We start from the raw sequence: 20,239 nt of genomic DNA on the forward strand, positions 1-20,239 counted from the left end.
CTGCACACAGTGGAAAACAGACTTGGTAAAGAATGGTTTAAATAGCAGCAGTTTGTAGCTCTGACAAAGTCACTAAGCAAATGCAGTGCCACCCAGTATACAATTGCAGTCACAGCAATGTCTAAATGAGTCACAAGATTAACAAAACAGCAACAGCATGAAGGGTGTCCATTGGTCTGGCACTAAATGCCCTAAAGCCTCACTCTGAGTAGCATTGATTATATGGAGACATGTTTCAATAATTCCAATGCAGTGCCCTTCTTGAAAAACAAGAACTCTTAATAAGAACACAAACAGAATCAAACAACACAACTTAGGGTGCTGAAAAGCTTTTTGTTAGTATCCAGATGGGACTGTAGCACAATTACTCTGGGAAGATTACTGTCAACTGTCAAAGTTATACGATGCATCTGAAAATATATATTTTTTAACTTTGAGAAACATTTTATAAACTGATTTATAAGTGTTTTTGCAACAATCTTCATATCAGTGTTTAAAATTAAAATAGGCTGGTAATACGTATAGAAATTGCTTTTATTCCAGTTTTAATGTTTTTCTTTTATGAATGATGCTACCACAATGAAAAATGTATCAAAAATAATTCAAGAAATCAGTTTATTTCTTATTTTCCAGGCAGGTATGGGTAGCAAAGTCAGTGTTATACTTTCCATACATTATAGCTAAAAGTATGCTTTTTATATTGAAATATATTACATTTTTTTAAAGCCCAACCTTTTGTTCTAACTGTTCATATGCATTTGAGTCCCCCTTGTATATGCTGTGTTCATATTGTTAGACAAAGCGCTGTGACATTTGTAATATTTATTTTATATGTTGCTATGCTTTTTCTGTATATTTGCTTAAATTCAATCAAAGTTACTGATAAAGGCACATTCCTTATTCGTGCTTGCTAACAGAGTTTATTGGGGCCTGTGTCTTGTGTCTCTTATACTTTATTATTAGCAGGGGGGTGGGGGGCATAAATTGTGATTATATTTATCAGAAGGACCAAGAGGATTCCAGAGCTGTACTGGAAAAAAAGATGCAAAAGAATAGCTGACATGTATTCACAAGTTAGGTATAAAAAGGCTTGTTTGGAGCTCTTTTGTTGGAGCAGAGGAATGAAGACGGCATGCTCTGTTCACTCCAGAACTGCTGATTGTGTGCATGCAATGTCTTTTCATATTGCATGCTGGATATGATGTTTAATAAATGATTAGTCTTAAACTCACTAACTGTTGTATTGAGCTAATCATTCAAGGTTAATCCACATAATAAGACTCACAATAGAGTACAGTAATCGTGACATAACTCTTATTACACTAGAAAGTCACACACCCTGTCATCATTGTAAAACACCAAATAGGCATATATATATATATATATATATCTATATCTATATCTATATCTATATCTATATCTTCTATATCTATATATCTCTCTCTCTCTCTCTCTAATAATATATATATATATATATATATATATATATATATATATATATATATATATATATATATATATATATATTTCTAATTAATTATTCATATCTCACCCATGTACATTATTTAAGTCAATGAAAAAACATTTGAATATTTCTTTTATAAATGTATTTTGGTCAACCAGTATAATTTCAATCACAAACTTAAATGTTTGATTCAAAAGGCAAACACATATATCTCGACTTTGCACTGCAGTAAGTAACTTACTCACTTAGACACCAAAACAGATGTTTGTTTAAAAACTGTGGAGTTCGACAGCACTCATGATGAGTAGCGTAACCCTTCAGAGGGAAGTCTGAAAACAGACTTTTGAAAACAGCATTTAGCTTATATATATATATATATATATATATATATATATATATATATATATATATATATATATATATATATATTAAAGGTTTAAGCATGTTAACATTTTAATCTTGAATCATGCAGCGGATCACTTGACTCATTGTGTGTTATCTCTGCTAATAAGACTATACTAGGTAAGCTAATATTATAATCATAAAAAAGAGTGTACCAAGAGAATGCAGGGCCTTTAGAGTTTAACCTGATGTGCAGATCAGCGGCCAGTATAATCAGATACATTGCTTTGATACTGAGAATGGTATACTAGGCGCTACAGGCTGTGCAGAACATCCCTTTTATTCACACTACATGAGTTTAGTTTTTATTACAAAGGTAATTTCATATAAAAACTCCCCTCCAAGGGTCCTACAGAGCAATGCTGACAAGCCTCTTGATTTTCAAAAAAGTGACATATGGTCATTGAACTATGCTCACAGGCCTGCAATGCTAATAATACAAGTTATATAACCTAGACCACAGCTGTCCAACTTTTTTGTTGAAGAGCCACACCATTGACATAAACATCTGAAAAAGAAATAAGGTTTTACCAGCCTGCAAAAGACCCAGCTTCAGTATGTGTGTGTTCATTAAGCACGTGTCACGTTTAAACACAGCATCAAATTTATTTGCATTTTGACTGTACTTGCTTCCACCAAGATTGCCCTTGCAGTTTTTTTTCAAACCCAACAGATGCCTTCAGTAGGGTTTGCATATGACTCCATTAACATAAGGACAGTTCAGGATTTTCATCTCACAGCCCAATGCATTCTGGTAAGTGTAGTCCTGATGATAGGTACCTGTGATAGGTAAAATGTACTGGAATGCATTGCAATGTGAAGTGTCTGAAATGTCCCACACTGTGCTAGTGTACACAGAGGCATATAAGTAGGTAACCCTACTTAAATGGGCCTACAGTACAGTAGACCTTTCAAATATGTAGTGGGAACTGGCTCACTATTCCACATAGCCACAGATGGCAGGCAATGGATACTGCAAAACCTGGTTTTAAATCAAAGTAAAGGGGAAAAAAAGTCTACAGTTTTTTTCTTTTTGTTTTGTTTTGTTTTTTAAATTTCCCAGCACATTTATATCATCCTATCGCTGGAATAAGCCAATGCTGGATTTGGGATTTTATAATATCAGGAAATTAATCTGGACTGCATCAACCACATATATAGGGGTATCCCAGGATAACCAAGGGCAGGTGGTTACTGTAATCCAGTGTGACTGACTAGTACTGGGGTGTATAGACTGAGCACAGCAACCCCTGCAGTTTAGAAAATGAAAAACGACCCTTCAGAGCAGCACATCACACACTGTATAATGCCTCCCATGTGAGGCTGCAAGTTTCACATGCACATACCTGTCAACAAGTTAGACTTGTTTAGGAAGAATTCTTCTTTCGTGTCAAAAACAAGGTCTGCATTCATAACAGAATTATTCTTTTCAGGAGCCGATTAAGATCTGTGCTTTGATAACCCGTCAATCATACTCATAATTTTTATGTAAATATGTTGTTTTTGTTTTTTAATACTACAAAAATTCTCATCTTAAAAGAAAAACAATGCAGTCTCGGAGAGTAATGCATTGCTTCTAATGCTTCGTAGTTAAATTAAAGAAAAAAAAATGGACACAATTCTAAAGTATCCAGTGGGGCAATGGCTTAAGTTTACCTAATGGGAGTCTGTCTCTTCTTTTTGTACTGAAAAATGTAATCAGATTACTGTAATTTTTCAGTACAAAGTTCAAATGTGCTACAGTCTTTTCTGATAAACTATCACCTTCTGCAGAAGGTGCATGCTGATTTGACTTAGCTCTTCAACTGTAAATGTATGATGGGAGTGTTTAACATTGTGGATGAGGTGCATTACCGCCAAGCAAAGATGCATTTCATCACTGAATAAAAGCAGGCCGGAATTCATTCAATTTTAGTTATAAAGGACCTGTTTGTATAGTGGTGTATTTAATTAATCTGTACCCCCAAGATCACTTTTAAAGGCTTAGCATTTTATGCTTTCTGAAAAAAAAAAGCTTTACAGATAAACAACTATCTTTATTGATAAACTATCACCTTCTACAGAATGCTGTTGGTGGACTACAGAGTCTGTGTCATTTCCTGTTTCCTGATTTAAAGATGATGTCTGTGAGGAGGTTTACACACTAACTGCTGGTAAGTGTAGTCCTGCTGTGAAAGGTATGTTTAATTTAAAAAGGTTGTAATGTATAAACGGCAAATCAGTCAGCCTTCACACAGCTATACACAAACTATAAATCTGGGCTAGGCATGTATACTCAGACAGTGTGCAAGTGCAACAGGGCACAGGCTGGGCCTGTGCACTGCAAGCGAGCAAATAAACCATAATGCAAAAGATCCGGGCTCGTCTGCACCTGTGGTTTTAGAGCTTTTAACCTCATCTCATCTCGCTAACAGGAGACAGGACAGAATCTGAAAAGGCTGTGCAACACAGAATACTGTTACACTCGTCTCCCTTTAACCTCAACGATCTATGAGATCCGGGTCACAACTGGGCTCTTCAACATTGTAGTTTATGCTCGCTTGCAGGGTGTATGCCCAGCCTCTGCCCTGTTGCATACCTTCCACTGGCAACATGCCGTTTAAGAAAAAAAAAAAAAAGCTTACAGATTAACTAAGGACATTACAGAAAAACAGCTTTTCCCGTAAGCAGCTGGCAAAACCAGTTTTACAACTGTGGCAGTTCCTGGTATAAGCTTGTTTGCATTGACAATGATCATAAAGGTGGCACTATCTTTGCTATGATAGTATGATAAATTGTTACAATACTTTTAAAGTGGACATAAAAACATGGACATGTACTCTAACATGAGAAGTAACTAGCAGCAATACATTCTGCAGAATTCCACACACTCTGCTGCACCTACTTTGTATGGCATCAGGTAACCCACACAAATATGTTAGGCATGCCAGCACATTAACATGACATGGACCAGAAGCTGCAGCTGTGGAGATGAGCTATTGCTCAAGCCTTATAAAAAGTTTCTTATAGTAAAAACATGGCAAAGTGTAATAAAGCACAGTGACAGCACAGTAAAGCATAAGTAAGCACAGAGCAGTATGGTAAAGCATATTAAAAAAAAAACATTGCAAACCTGGGTAAGCCATGGTAAATGTGCAGCATAACTATGGAAAAAGCATAGTGAAAGCGCAAACATAAAAAAATACAGTGGTAAACTTATGTAAGGATCTCTACTCTACCAGGTGGGTCTGCTTGATTTCAGAAGGGATGGAGAATGCTACTGTAGAAAGCCAATGGTTTGACATGCCTTATGGAGTCAGTAGGAGTGACCCCTCTATACAAACATGCACTCATGTTTGACTCAATCCCAGTTGCAGTGCTAGACTGGAGGTATTTACCTCCCTCCTCTCTGGCTCTCTACTGACCAAGGCAGTGACTGTGCACATATTTCATTACGACACGATGAGTGATTTATTTTAAATCACTTGTGTGAGACCTAAGCCTACGTTTTAAATCAACTAGCACAAGACCAACATCTGATCTACTGAACACAGGCTGCAGCCGAGGGAATGCAAGCAAGTATTAGAGCTCTGAAGAGCAGTATTCCACACAACATTCTGATACTTACAATTCCATTCACTGGCTTATTTTACACAGGTCTTCAGCCATTCATCTAAAACCGACAGGTTTTTTTAATGTTATGCCAAAGCCTACGTCTGGCATTCATATACAGCAGGTATTTGAATTTAAAATTATTCTGCTCATGAAAGTATGCCATGGCAAAACACAAAGGATAAAAAAGTATGATGCAGAATAAAACATGATAAAAACATAAGTAGCACCTGGGGGGGAAAACTAAGAAAGAAGGGCATTGTAACAGGTAAGCCTGAGAAATGACCTCCAACTTGATTAGACTATTACATACATACATATATTAGCAACCGAGCTGCAACTTGCTACAGTTCGTTGCCCCTTTAAAACAGGGCCCAGCACACAGAAATTGAACTTTTTAATAAACACAGTATAGCAAAACACAAAATAAACACCTAGCTCTTACAAGCACTAACTACACCCATTGCAGGTCCCTGATTAACAGGCAGGACAGCTAAGCTGTTTACCTGACATAACACACAAAAAGTATTTTACACACTACTTTTTTTCTTACAGTTGAAAGCACCATCAACCGGGCTCTTCACACACCCTGAGCACACTGACTGCTTCCTCTAAATACCCTGCACCTAGCTTTAATTTACAATGAACACCAGGTGCAAGGGATAACTAATAATTAACCAATTAACGCAAACAACAAATGTGCATTCTCACATGTTTTTGGCAGGGAGGATATTAACCCCCTCCCTGCCGTGTTACTATATATATATATATAGATAGATAGATAGATAGATAAAAATTCCCAAGAAAACAGCTGTACTTTTTTACGAGGGGGTACAAATTAACTTTGTAGTAGTTCATGTTCTATTGCATGCACAGTTTTGCAATTGTAGTATTTTATGTTCTATTGCAAGTACAGTTTTGCAATTGTATTATTTTAAGTTCTATTGCATGCACAGTTTTGCAATTGTGTTAACTGCTTTTGATGTTTGTGTTAGTTCATAATTCTATTGACACAAAGGATCATCAGAAGGAATACATTATATATGCCAAGATATAAGTTATACAATGCAATACAATGTGAAAAAAAAGAAACACTTCTAGAGCATCTTTCATGGAGAGGAATCTCAAGGCACTGTGTGGTAAACAGCTAAAATAATACTGATTTGCAACAAACCAAGTCGAACTGGACGGGCACATATTCTGAATAGGCAAATGTCACCCTTTGTTTGAACACAGTGGAACCTTGGCAATGTACTGTACCCTGTCACAGGCCTACAAACCTTTATAAAACATTAATGGCTTTTTTGGGAAACCTTTGACCTTTGTGGCAAATCAGTTAAATTAGGCACAAACTTGGTTCATATTCACTTTGTAACTGAAGCAAGTAAATACTGTACAGGTCCATCCAAACATAAAACAGAGGTCCATTGTCCATTTTCACCTTTCTTCTAGGAAGCGTAGTAGTGTGCTAATTTGGACACATTAATGCACAATTACACCGCAGGTCCTGCCTCGGGTTCTATTGAAACAGTGCAGAAGCTGTGATGACAGTGTGGAATGGTGTCAGGCAACATGATTCTAGTTTGGGCTATTTTAGTCACACCCCACCTGAGTGCATGTGATCTTAGCTATCCTTTGCTTACATTGTATTGCATTGCAAAGCAGCCACAAAAATAAATAATTAAGAGCAAGCATTTAGCATCCAACCTGAACAAGATTCCATAAAATGGGCGGTGTGGCTGTTCATGCATTATGAGAAATTGTTCAAGATTGCCAAAAATCTGCTAGGATACTGTTTGGGATAATCTATGCTGTGCTTCCAAAAACCCTAATCACCAGCTGATCCATTTAAATTTTATTCACAGAATATATCTAACCCCTCGGAGATGACAAAACAGGATCTGGCTTGCTGGCCTTACTGCTGCTAAAAAAACGACAGCCTTGCGCAGGCAGCCTCCACATTCCCTTCCCTGGTGTCAATGGTCCCTTGCACTCCTAGACATTATTTATATGGAGCTTTCTGGGACTGTACAGGCCTGGGAAGTGGCCGCAGATACTATTAAATTGCTGACAGAGCAGTCCTCAGCTCTCAATGTCTGATGTGGGTTCTCTGGGTCCTGTGTAGGGGAGGGGGTAGGAGGGGTTCCGCCACCTGGGGAGAGGGGAGGGGGGATATGGGGGGAAAATGGGAATGTTTTGTTGTACTGTATTATTGTATTGTATTTCCCATTTCCAAATAAAAATTTGATCACAAAAAAAAAAAAAAGATTGCCAAAAATCAATTTTCAGAATGTGGCTCCCCTCTTTTATTTTCATTGCTAATTGATTTGTGACTGCTTCTCACTTCCAGTCGTCATTACTCACACCTGTGAGAACAATATAACACTATTAAAAAAAACCACCGGACTAAGCTTTAATTTCCCATTCTGTGCAATAAATAGCTTTATTACTAAAACTGCCCAGAAGCTGCACAGGGGACGAAAAAGATACAGCTGACTCTTAATACAGCTATGTGTGTAACATACTGACAAAAAACTCCAGTGATGACAGATAGCGCTGTCCCTTTTCTTTGCGGCGCCAGCAATGAAGTCGCTGACAAGGTGAGTGTTGTTTAGTCTTTTATTTATTAACTACAAACAGAACTGGCTTCCCCTCATACACTGCACTCAAAGCGGTCACACTCACTTTTTTAATGGCTCCCTTCTACCACTCACACACACACGCCTTTTACAAGCACACACACAGTCGTCTGCAGCCATGCAATCTAACTAACCCCATTCACTCCCGTCTGCACATGCACACTCACATGCATACCAGCTTAACAACACACACAACACATAACACCCACAGCAGTGGGTCTTTCGAGCCCCTAGTTGTCCGGGTCGCTACAATATTATGTCAATGACCAGATCTTGTTTTTACTAATTAAGCTCTAGAAGCAAATTTTGACTATTTGTTGTACTCTTCGGTGAAAGAAATTGAGCAAAAAAGGTTCTGCGTCTTAGATGTGGAACCTTTTATCTAGTGCCATTTAAAACCACTTGTAAGATTCTGTATTTTTATTTTCTAATAATCAATTTAATAGTTAATCTAGTATGATAAGAACTCTCTAATGCTTGAGAACAGAGGTTTGTGTGATATTCCCACTAACAGATCTCACCTGATTCTATCTGAACCTGCATTTTGTTCTGGCTCTAATGGACAAATTCAGCTTATTAATTTCCACTGCGTTAGTTTCTAGTAGTGTGTCGCTAATTTAAACAATCTGGTATTCCGTTAAGGCTTAACAACTATTAATTAAGGTTTAGGGAGGGAGATGGAAGATAAAAACCAAAAACCAGAAGCCCTGACTATAATACTTGACAGATGTAGTTTTGCTGGTCTCCGTCAGTGACTGAAACAGAAATTCGATACCGTTCTTTCTCTGGTTATAAAGTTCATATTCGGGAATTGCTTATCACCTCCTACAGACGGTTTTCCTTCAGTCCACATTATCAAATAGATATCTATCTTATTTAGGTTCCATGATCTCTGTATGATGCTGCTAATTACATTTGAAACACATGTTTTAACCGTGCTGTTTGTACTTTGGGATTGTCCTTTTTATTGTTTTTCAGGACCCCTTGTAAACGAGGCCTCAGTCTCAAAGGTTTAAATAAATAAATAAATGTAAAGAGAAGAGTCATGTTCACAAAGAAAATTGTTTTGTTCTCAGGTTTTTGACTCAAACCACAAACACTCCAAGCTACGTTAGCTGTGCTCCAAAGACCGTTAACCCTTGAAAATAAATACCCAATTTCCACTCAAAGTACAGAGGCCAAAAGAAACCTTTTTTTTTTAAAAGCTGCACCAAGGGCACAAAGACTTTACTAAAATGTGTTAAGAAGAGTGATACTGCCTTCCAAAGGATAAGCTAAGTACTGCTAATACTCTGTGTTACTCTACTGTCAGCACGCCTATATCCAACCCTATAAAATGTTGACTTCAGTGTCAGTTAAAAGAGTGTGACGTAGATCAGGTTATTTCATTATGCCCCGTTCCAACCCTTGTCCGTTTTTCAGGAAAAACTAAAACGATACAATGTCAAAAATACATAGCTGAAAGGAGCGTGTTTTAAAATTAGTAGGCGTCCATTTAGATGTACTGTAGCTGGTAAAATACTGGAAGTATTTTAATTTAGAACGACATGATTCTGAAAATATCACTTGCCAAATGTGGACACGTGGACTGTAAGTGTAATACATACTTTTAAATCCAGTACGTATTGTAACAGTATGTAAAATTCCCCATTAACGACCCAACAGCAAAATTAAATTGAAATGTTACCCATGCACAGAACTGTGTAAAACGTGAAAGTTAATGCAATTTAGCAAAAGATTTAAAAAAAAAACAGAAAAACAACAGTTTCCAGAATTAAAACAGTATCCAAAGTCAGTATGCAAAATTCCAGAATACAGTGCTCGATAAGACCCTAATGTCACAGTTCACTTGCAAATGAAAATGCACAAAAGCAACACAAGTTTTTTTTTTTTTTTTTTTTTTTAAATCCATCACAGTATCTAAAACCGTTTAATTATTAACTGTTTTACATTACAGTAGCTGGCCTTGTTCGCTCTGTTGATGCTGCATTTTCGTCATGTTAAACTAGATGAAGCGCTGTGTAACTGCACTATAAAGACAGACTTATTTGCGCATGGGAGAAAAAATACTACGGCTGTGACGGATAATCAAATAAATTGTAATGTTGAAGAGATTGGCTTTGTATCAGAAAACTGGTGACGGAGTCAGAAATCAAATGTGCATGAGTTTGTTTCATATATATATATATATGTGTTGCTTTTGTGCATTTTAATGTGGAATTTATTTGTTTCTTAACACAAGGTGTAAAAACGCAACTGACATGTATCTGTGTGTCTTATATCCGAGTGCTGACTGTACTCAGATATCTCAACAAACACTGCTTCACTTTTTAAAATACTTTGTTTGTATTCGGTCATGTAACTAAATTTATAAATAACTGCATTAAAAAAGGTATCATGTGAAATAAACCCAGGCTAACTGTACAGTTCGTCTCTATTTTCTTTAATATGCAATGTAATTGGGTACATTTTTTTTCTTTTTTTTTTTTTAAGTAAAATAAATTGATAGTTTTGGAATTCCAGCAAAATAACAAACAATAACACTCAAGTGAGTAAAAGTCAGCATGAGCAATGACTTCCAAGTATGACAAACACATGGAATGCTGAATGAAACAGCACAGTCACTGCAGCGCAGGGGAGAAAATGAACCTGAAGACCTCAAAAGGAATTCAGGACCATTCACAGAACAGCCCTGCATTCTTTAAACAACACGCTGTCATTTACGTAACAGTTTAGAGATCATTTTACCCTCATTGCCATTTGATTATTTGAGTACCCACACACTTACACACTTTTTTTGTTTTCCAAATGCAAAATTGTAACTTTTTTCCTACAGCAATTTTGCCAATGAATGTATAAAAAACCCTTTCCAACACACATCTAACTCAAGATTACAGAAAGCTGCAATAGAATGTTCTACAATACAGCACATAGGCAACGTGTAACAAATCATTTTTTAATGCTTTACCCTTCACTGCAGTAACATCTGTGCAGTATTCTTTAGTTTTTTACTGTTTTCACCATGCCTACAGGGTGCATGTACCACGCTTGACTCTTTTTACAATGTTTTTTCATACTCATGTGTGGTTTATGATGCTGGTGGATACTTTTACTAGGCTTGACTACAGCTGCTTTTATTATGGTATCTTGTGGGGGTTCTACAGTTAACTTTTCTTAGAGATGCTTTCTCTAAAAGGAAACAAAACATTGATATTAAAAAATATTCTATTTTTATGTTAATTGATGCAATAACTACTAAGTGCACCTTAGTGTTTCCTGAGATGTCTGCAGCATTAGCAGTTTTCATTTTATATAAAGAAGGCGAAAACATTTTAGAAATGTGAGCCTGAGCTGCCAGAAGGAAAGCAGGAACGAGGAGAAACTTTGAGGGCGGGAGCAGCAGTGTTTCCAAGCACTCTGCTTTCATTGGAAACCTTGTGACACAGAACCAAGACAGAACAGTCTCTCTCAGCAGCAGTTGCTAAAACACAGGAGGCAGGATTTCAGAGTAAGCCATCCCAACTGTGATTACACTGTGTAACAAAACAAAAAAATAATGTTTTTGTTCCTGGGTAGTAAGTGTTATTTCCTGATTGCTTATGCCTCAAAAGTATAGAACATGGCTATTATTCCCCACAAACTTTGCTTTTGTGACCAGGACAGTGATATTTCAAACTATCACTATTTCCAGTGGGGACATGGGCAAATGTGTGTCTTTTAGTTCACATAAAGTCAGAAAAAAACAACATATGAATCCAAATTGACATGTATTTATACTAAAGTAATACAAAGATGACCACAAAAGATTTAGAAGTGAGTAGTTTTTCGAGATTTACAATTATACTGTAAATACAGTATAATTGTAAATCTCAAAAAACAACTCACTTCTAAATCTTTTGTTTGTGGGGAATAATAGCCATTTTCTATACTTTTGAGGCATAAGCAATTAGGAAATAACACTTACTACCCAGAAACAAAAATTGTGTTTCATAGTATTATCCTTGGGAAACTCTGAAATAACATAGGTTTTAATACTAATGTAATGCATCTGTAGTTATTGTTAATTGATTCACTCCAGCACAGGTAATACTGTGTAACTTTTGTGATAATGTAAATGGATATGTTTTATGTGGAGGTGTGACAGGGTGAAAAAGGTCAGTCTGCAATGCTTGGTACCAAAAGTGGGAACACACAGTCACAATTTTAAAATGACTTAACTGTATTTATTATTTCTTTAGTTATCAACTGTGCAAGGTTTGAATTTCCAGAACAAGTAAGTCTGAAGATAAGAAAAATGCCATTTCAATTGACACAGTTTTATTCAATGACCACCCAAATATTCAACATCTTTAGTTTAGTGACCCCAATGTTTCAAACCTACTGACGTAACAGTGTTGGAAACCAATGAGAAAACTGATCAGATAAAACAGATTCCTGCTTTGAGAAAAACTGAAGATGCAATTAAAAATAAATAAAACTGTGGCGATTGTGGTAAAACACTGGATCACGGTAATTATGAAAAGTCTGTACATTTTCAACACAAACTGCTGTTACATATCCTGGTGTTTATTCCAAGGTGCAGCATGTAATTAAAATGTTCTTACTTTGGACTGGAACATCTTGCATTTGGTGAGAACTCAAAATGTGGACATTTTATAAAATAATTTAAAGAAGTAACACATTCTGAATGTACAGATATTTACATTTAGTAAGTGAGGATTTTTCTTATCACGTGTAGCACGTGAAAGCCACATTTTGATGATCTGTAATTACAACATCTATTTTAAAAGTTAAAATTAATTTTCATTAAAACAACACATTGAAAACCAAAGGATTTACTTAATTCAAGGTGCATGATGACTGCATCAATCATGTCACAAATACCAGGGTTTTTGTTCATGACATGTGCTCTTAAGATTCTTAAATATAGGTCAAGTAAAAATAATGCACTTACTGTATGTTTGTATGTTTGTGTGTGTGCATGTGCGTGTGTGTGTGTGTGCACGTGCGTGTGTCTATATAACGTACCAAACATTTTCTTATAGTCTTTATTTTCATATTTAAATGGAAATAGAAATAGTTTAGCCTTTTAAATTAAAACCACCAAAAAAGCTGGCTCAATTTGCATCGGTCATCTTTGCAGTCTCAAAGAAGTCAAATATCAGAGGGACATGAAGTATTCAAACCTATGATTTGAAATGCAATGAAAGTGTAATCTGTCATAGCTATGTTTAATTACAGTATCAGTATTTAATTACTGACATAATGTATGCACTGTATTATACTTTTGCAAAATTTAAATTTTAGGTAAATAAAAATAAACGTGACTGCACAAATAACTGTTTATGAATCCAAAAACAATATTTTGTGCAAGTGGATGCTTTTTTTAAAATTCTAACCTTAAACCTGAAGCAGTAAATCATGCACCACAAAGATCTGATGGTAGATATGCATTCACCACCAACATACATACATATATGTATAAACACATATTTAATAAATTCTAATATGATGTTCTTAAAGTTCAAGTCACATTTTATTTGGCAAAGATAGTAAAGCATTTGCTCTCAAAACAGAAAGTGAAAATAAAAAGTATGTTTTTTTTAAATACATGTATATAAAAACAACTATCTTTACATTATCTTTCAAATTACTTTGCAACAATGTAATACTTTATATAGTTTAATAATGGTATGAAGTATAATATATTCAATTGCTTTTATTAAATTATCCATTTTACATACGTTTTACTTTCGAATTCACCTCTGTAAGGGAATGCCTAGATGGTAAACAACAAATCTGTGGAATAGCATTTATATAATCTTTGTTACTTTGTATTCATTATACTTTCATATCTGTAGTCTAAAACTGTGAAGACGTGTTATAGACTAATACACTGGTTTCAAACTCCATTTTTGGTTTATTTTGCATTTATTCTGTATACAGTTGTACTTTTTATTTTGAAATAACGTATAATCAGACTTACCTTGTTAAAAATAAATCAAATGGATCCTTTTTTTGTAGACATAACTTCCAATATATCCATTTTAAAAGCTTAAAATCCATTATTTGAAATGCATGTGGCTATTCTTTCTGTCCCATACCCAGTATTCAGTTGATTTCACTTTCACTTTTTCTTTCAAAGCACTTCAAAAAGGGGGTGGGGACCACTTTAACTGAGTGACAAAATATAAATACAATAACACAATTCGGTATGGCAGTAATGGATTTATTTAACATTTAATGTTATCAATGTTCTGTAACAATGCCATCTTGTCAGGTACAATTAACATGGTATTAAAAATGTCAATTATACAATTTCTCTCTCTCTCTCTCTCTCTCTCTCTCTCTCTCTCTCTCTCTCTCTCTCTAAAAGTATTCAGACCCCTGACCAATTCTCTCATATTACTGAATTACAAATGGTACATTGAAATTTCGTTCTGTTCAATATTTTATTTTAAAACACTTAAACTCAAAATCAATTATTGTAAGGTGACATTGGTTTTATGTTGGGAAATATTTTTAAGAAAAATAAAAATCTGAAATATCTGCTTGCATAAGTATTCAACCCCCACACATTAATATTTGGTAGAGACACCTTTCGCTGCAATAACAGCTTTAATCTTTTGGGGTAAGTATGTACCAGCTTTGCACACAGTGTCGGAGTGTTTTTGGCCCACTCTTCTTGGCAGATTTGCCCCAGGTTGTTCAGGTTGGTTGGACGACGCATGTGGACCGCAATTTTTAAGGACATTCAACTTTTTGTTCTTGAGCCACTCCAATGTTGCTTTGGCCTTGTGCTTGGGACCATTGTCCTGCTGAAAAGTGAATTTCCTCCCAAGCTTCAGTTCTTTAGCGGACTGAAGCAGATTCTCTTGCAGTATTTTCCTGTATTTTGCTCCATCCATTCTTCCTTCAATTGTAACAAGATGCCCAGTCCCTGATGATGAGAAGCATCCCCACAGCATGATGCTGCCACCACCATACTTCACTGTAGGGATGGTGTGTCTTGAGGCATGGGCAGTGTTAGGTTTGCGCTACACATAGCGCTTTGAGTTTTGGCCAAAAAGCTCTATCTTGGTCTCATCTGGCCAAAAAACCTTTTCCCACATTGCAGCTGGGTCACTCTCATGCTTTCTGGCAAACTCCAGGAGGTGATAATTTCAATGTACCATTTGTAATTCAGTAATATGAGAGAATTGGTCAGGGGTCTGAATACTTTTGCAAGGCGCACACACACACACACACACACACACACACACACACACACACACACACACAAACATTTTTCACCTTTTGTTACCTTATAGACTAGAAACTAGAATTAAAATGCATTAAAAAAAAATAATAATTCTCACTTATCTACACATCCTACCCCACAACTTCCAGAAATAGTCTAGAAATTTGAAGAAAATTAATTAAACACAACACAGAAATAGCTTGGTTGCATAAGTGTCTCAACCATGAGCACCAAGGTGCTTTCAAAAGAATTCTGGGACAAAGTTGTTGAAAGGCACAGATCAGGGGATGGGTATAAAAAATATCAAAGACCTTGAATATCCCTTGGAACACAGTCAAGACGATTATTATGAAGTGGAAGGCGTATGGCACCAGCAAGACCCTGCCTAGATCAGGTCTTCCCTCCACACTGGATGACAGAGCAAGAAGGAGACTGATCAGAGAGGCTACCAAGATGCCAATGGCAACTTTGCAAGAGCTACAGGCTTTTATGGCCAAGACTGGTCAAAGTGTGCATGTGACAACAATATCCCAAGCACTCCACAAATCTGGCCTGTATGGTAGGATGGCAAGAAGGAAGCCATTACTCAAGAAAGGCCACCTTGAATCCCTTTTCAAATAGGCAAAAAAAAATAAAATAAAAAAAAACACTCAGGTGTTTCTGTAGCCATGTGGCAAAAAGCTTTGTGGTCTGACAAAACTAAAATGGAACTTTTTGGCCTAAATGCAAAGCGTTATGTTTGGTGCAAACCCAACACAACGCATCACCCAAAGAATACCATCTGTACTGTGAAGCACGGTGGTGGCAGCATCATGTTACGGGGATGTTTCTTATCGGCAGGGACTGGGGCACTTGTCAGGGTAGAAGGGAAAATGAATGGAGCAAAGTACAGAGAAGTCCTTCAGGAAAACCTGCTGCTCTCTGCAAGAAAGCTGAAACTGGGATGGAAGTTCACCTTTCAGCATGACAATGACCCAAAGCACACAGCCAAAGCTACACTGGAGTGGCTAAGGAACAAAAAGGTAAATGTCCTTGAGTGGCCCAGTCAGAGCCCCGACCTAAATCCAATCAAAAATGTGTGGCATGACTTGAAGATTGCTGTCCATCAACGCTCCCCAAGGAACTTGACAGATCTTGAACAGTTTTGTAAAGAAGAATGGTGAAATATTGCCAAATCTAGGTGTGCAAAGTTGGTAGAGACCTATCCCAACAGACTCAGCTGTAATTGCTGCCAAAAGTGCTTCCTCCAAGATCTTTCTGTTTTGTATTTTTAATATATCATTTTTTTTCTCAATAATTTTTTTAGTATGGTGTGTAGATAAGTGGGGAAAAATCACCATTTAAATGCATGAAACTCTGAGGCAATGACACAGCAAAATATGAAAAAAGTTAAAGGGGGTGTAGACTTTCTATAGGCACTGTAATATATATATATATATATATATATATATATATATATATATATATATATATATATATATATATATATACACACACACACACACACACACACATACAGTACTGTGCAAAAGTTTTAGGCAGGTGTGAAAAATTGCTGTAAAGAATGCTTTCAAAAATAGACATGTTAATAGATTATATTTATCAATTAACTAAATGCAAAGTGTCTGCAGGCAACAGTGAAGCATGGTGGAGGTTCCTTGCAAGTTTGGGGCTGCATTTCTGCAAATGGAGTTGGGGATTTGGTCAGAATTAATGGTCTCCTCAATGCTGAGAAGTACAGGCATATACTTATCCATCATGCAATACCATCAAGAAAGCATCTGATTGGCCCCAAATTTATTCTGCAGCATGACAACAACCCCAAACATACAGCGAAGGTCATTAAGAACTATCTTCAGCATAAAGAAGAACAAGGAGTCCTGGAAGTGATGGTATGGCCCCCACAGAGCCCTGATCTCAACATCACCAAGTATGTCTAGGATTACATGATGAGAGAGAAGCAACTGAGGCTGCCTAAATCCACAGAAGAACTGTGGTTAGTTCTCCAAGATGTTTGGGCCAACCTACCTGCCGAGTTCCTTCAAAAACTATGTGCAAGTGTACCTAGAAGAATTGATGCTGTTTTGAAGGCAAAGGGTGGTCACATCAAATTTTGATTTGATGTAGATTTTTCTTCTGTTCACTCACTTTGCATTTTGTTAATTAATAAATATAATCTATTAACATGTCTACTTTTGAAAGCATTCTTACTTTACAGCATTTTTTCACACCTGCCTAAAACTTTTGCACAGTACTGTATACACACACACACACACACACACACACACACACACACACACACACACACACACACACACACACTAATCCCTCGCCAAATACTAGATCATATGCGAAATGGAGGGTTAGGTTCTCCACGGCCGCGGTTACACTTATCAAAGCTAATCTAAGTTGCATTTTTCTTTTATTTACCTGGAATCCTTAGAGTTGAACGCGAGGGTGTTGTTGACTGGTGACAATTACGCTAAGGTAACACGGAGCAACGAGACCGCATGCGCATACTACTATGACTAGTAAACGAAACAAAGCGAGAGATAATACTGGTACTGGTGGCGGGAGATGCTGGCGAGATGGGAGCACGCAAGTATACACACGAAATCGCGAAAGCAAATACGGATGCGTCAGAAGTTTCTGTGCAAAACCGAGTATATGCTAATCTATATGCCGCGGTTGGCAAATTGTTATAGAAAAGGAAAAACGCCTATGTATGGTTGGAGAGGGATTACTGTGTGTGTGTGTGTGTATATATAGATATAGATATACAGAGAGAGAATATAATTTTAAAAAGGAAAAAAAACTGCTGTGTACTAAAAGGTGCAAAATCAAAAAGAAAAAGGTCATGTAGATTCACAAAAAATGTGAATAATTGATTTAAAAAAATGGCTACATTACCTTTATTCACATATATATATATATATATATATATATATATATATATATATATATATATATATATATATATATATATATATATATATATATAGTGTATGTATTTCCCCCCTGGATCTTGGAGGCATCAAGGGATAGGACTGAACAGCCTCCTTTTTTTTTGTTTCCAGTGTTTGTGACAAGATATACAAAAATACCACTTTTTAATGCCTGCCACAAAATAACACAGCACCAGTTTCTCAAGAGTTTTCCTGCTCAGTGGCAGTTGATAATCTAACTAGATATAGGATTGAGTCTCTTGTTGATTCTTTGTTTAATCAGGTAAAACCACACTGAGAGTGCAAATCTCATTTTCAGATGTTCTCCTTCATGTTTTTGCTGCAGCAGGAGACCTGAACAAATCCAGTTCATCTATTTCTATGTACTGTCATTTACAGCCCGAATTAACTATTGACACAGCTTGCTGGCCTATAATCTGCAATCCTATGAGGCGATAAGGTTTCTTTTGCTTACAAGTAAGAAAATAGATTGTATAAAAGTGGTTACCATTCTTCTTCAATGTCTCATTGTTCTCATTGATCTCATTGTTATAATAGCCACTACTGCAGAGGATCCAGGCTCTTTTGCATAGTGGTTAAGTCACTCACATGTGTTGTGTGTGGTCAGTGGATTGTAGCTAGCCTCACCTGATATGTGGACATGGATCCAATGCTGTGAAGCGAGATCACAATCACTACCCTCATTCAAATATAGCCACAGTATTTGCCGCTAGTCACTTGTTTTGGGCAGCATGATTGATAGCTCAGGTATGTTTATAAAGGATGCTATTGCAGTTACCATGACTGCAAAAACAGAAGTTCCGCACAGGTGTTATTATCTTTTACACTTCTGAAGGCTAAAATGGAACACAGTCAGTAAATGAATATACTCTTTGGCATATGTCACGGTATTGCTTGTAACTTCATAGGCCAACGCTGTTTGTTTCAACGCTAGGCTGATTTACATTAACTGAGTTTACCTGCGCAGACTGCTGATGTGGAACGAAGAAGGAATGCCTGATATTTTCTTCTTCATTATCTACAGAAGCATCAAGGTACTTTTACTATGTCAAGCAATGATATCTTGTTTCAAGCTTTAATTCATCTTATTGAATATCAGTAGACTTGCCTTTTTCCCAGTTTATGATCTATTAACAGAAGCACAACTTTGGTAGAGCGAACGATGTCTTTGTTAGTGGGCAGGAAAATAAAACAGATCAATTAAAAGGTGAGTAGGCACCCACAGATCCCACCTGCAATCTAGTGACCCCAGTGACCATTAAGTGTCACTGTCACCACTCCTGATGATTTTGCCTCTACTTTTGGTTATCTGTAATTGTACTCATAGATCAACTACAACAGCTGAACTTCAACACCTTTTTCAAACTGCTGTTGCTTAGCACAGCACTGTCTCATATAATACCAAGAGATTCACACCCTCCTTCCATGGAAACACTGCTCATTGCATTGACAAGACCTGACAAGAACTTGCAAGTCTGCATTTTTGTGGGCATCACTCTTTGTACACGCTGTACACACACCATTAACAAAAGCATCAGCTTGTTTATCTCTTTCCTGGAACAGGACTATCAGGCTACCACAGTGTGTGTTAGATTGAGTGATTTTCCCCTCATGTTAGGACAGTTTTGAAATCCATAAACGGTGAAGTGGGCACAGCTAGACAGCAATCTGCAGCAACGGGACATGCTGCTTGAAGACACGGTCAATTAGGGACCAAACACATAACAGTATTTACATGAGCTCAAAATAATAAATGTTTTTCATTTAAAAAGATACCCTTGCCAAGAGATTACCAGATGCCTATGTTGCCCATCAATTTTGCAGCCTCTAACAAGGCTGTGCTTCTAATCATTTGTTTAATATTCAGTTTTGTTAAACACTGTAGTAAAATGTCTTTTTTTTTTTAAATAGCAAACACTTTTTGTACAGAAAGAAA

The 20,239-nt window shown here is 36.6% G+C and overlaps 1 long non-coding RNA gene across 2 annotated transcripts in view; it reads right to left on the reverse strand.

Annotated features, from left to right (window-relative positions):
- LOC121324766 overlaps window positions 1–14,219 on the reverse strand; it is a 42,223-nt gene extending 28,004 nt beyond the window's left edge. For both annotated transcript variants that reach the window (XR_005951265.1, XR_005951267.1), the window contains exon 1: window positions 14,084–14,219. This is a non-coding gene — a long non-coding RNA (uncharacterized LOC121324766). The remainder of the gene's footprint in view (window positions 1–14,083) is intronic.
- Between the last annotated feature and the right edge of the window lie 6,020 nt (window positions 14,220–20,239).

This window comes from Polyodon spathula, chromosome 12 (assembly GCF_017654505.1).
Source record: "Polyodon spathula isolate WHYD16114869_AA chromosome 12, ASM1765450v1, whole genome shotgun sequence".
NCBI classification, from domain to species: Eukaryota; Metazoa; Chordata; class Actinopteri; order Acipenseriformes; family Polyodontidae; genus Polyodon; species Polyodon spathula.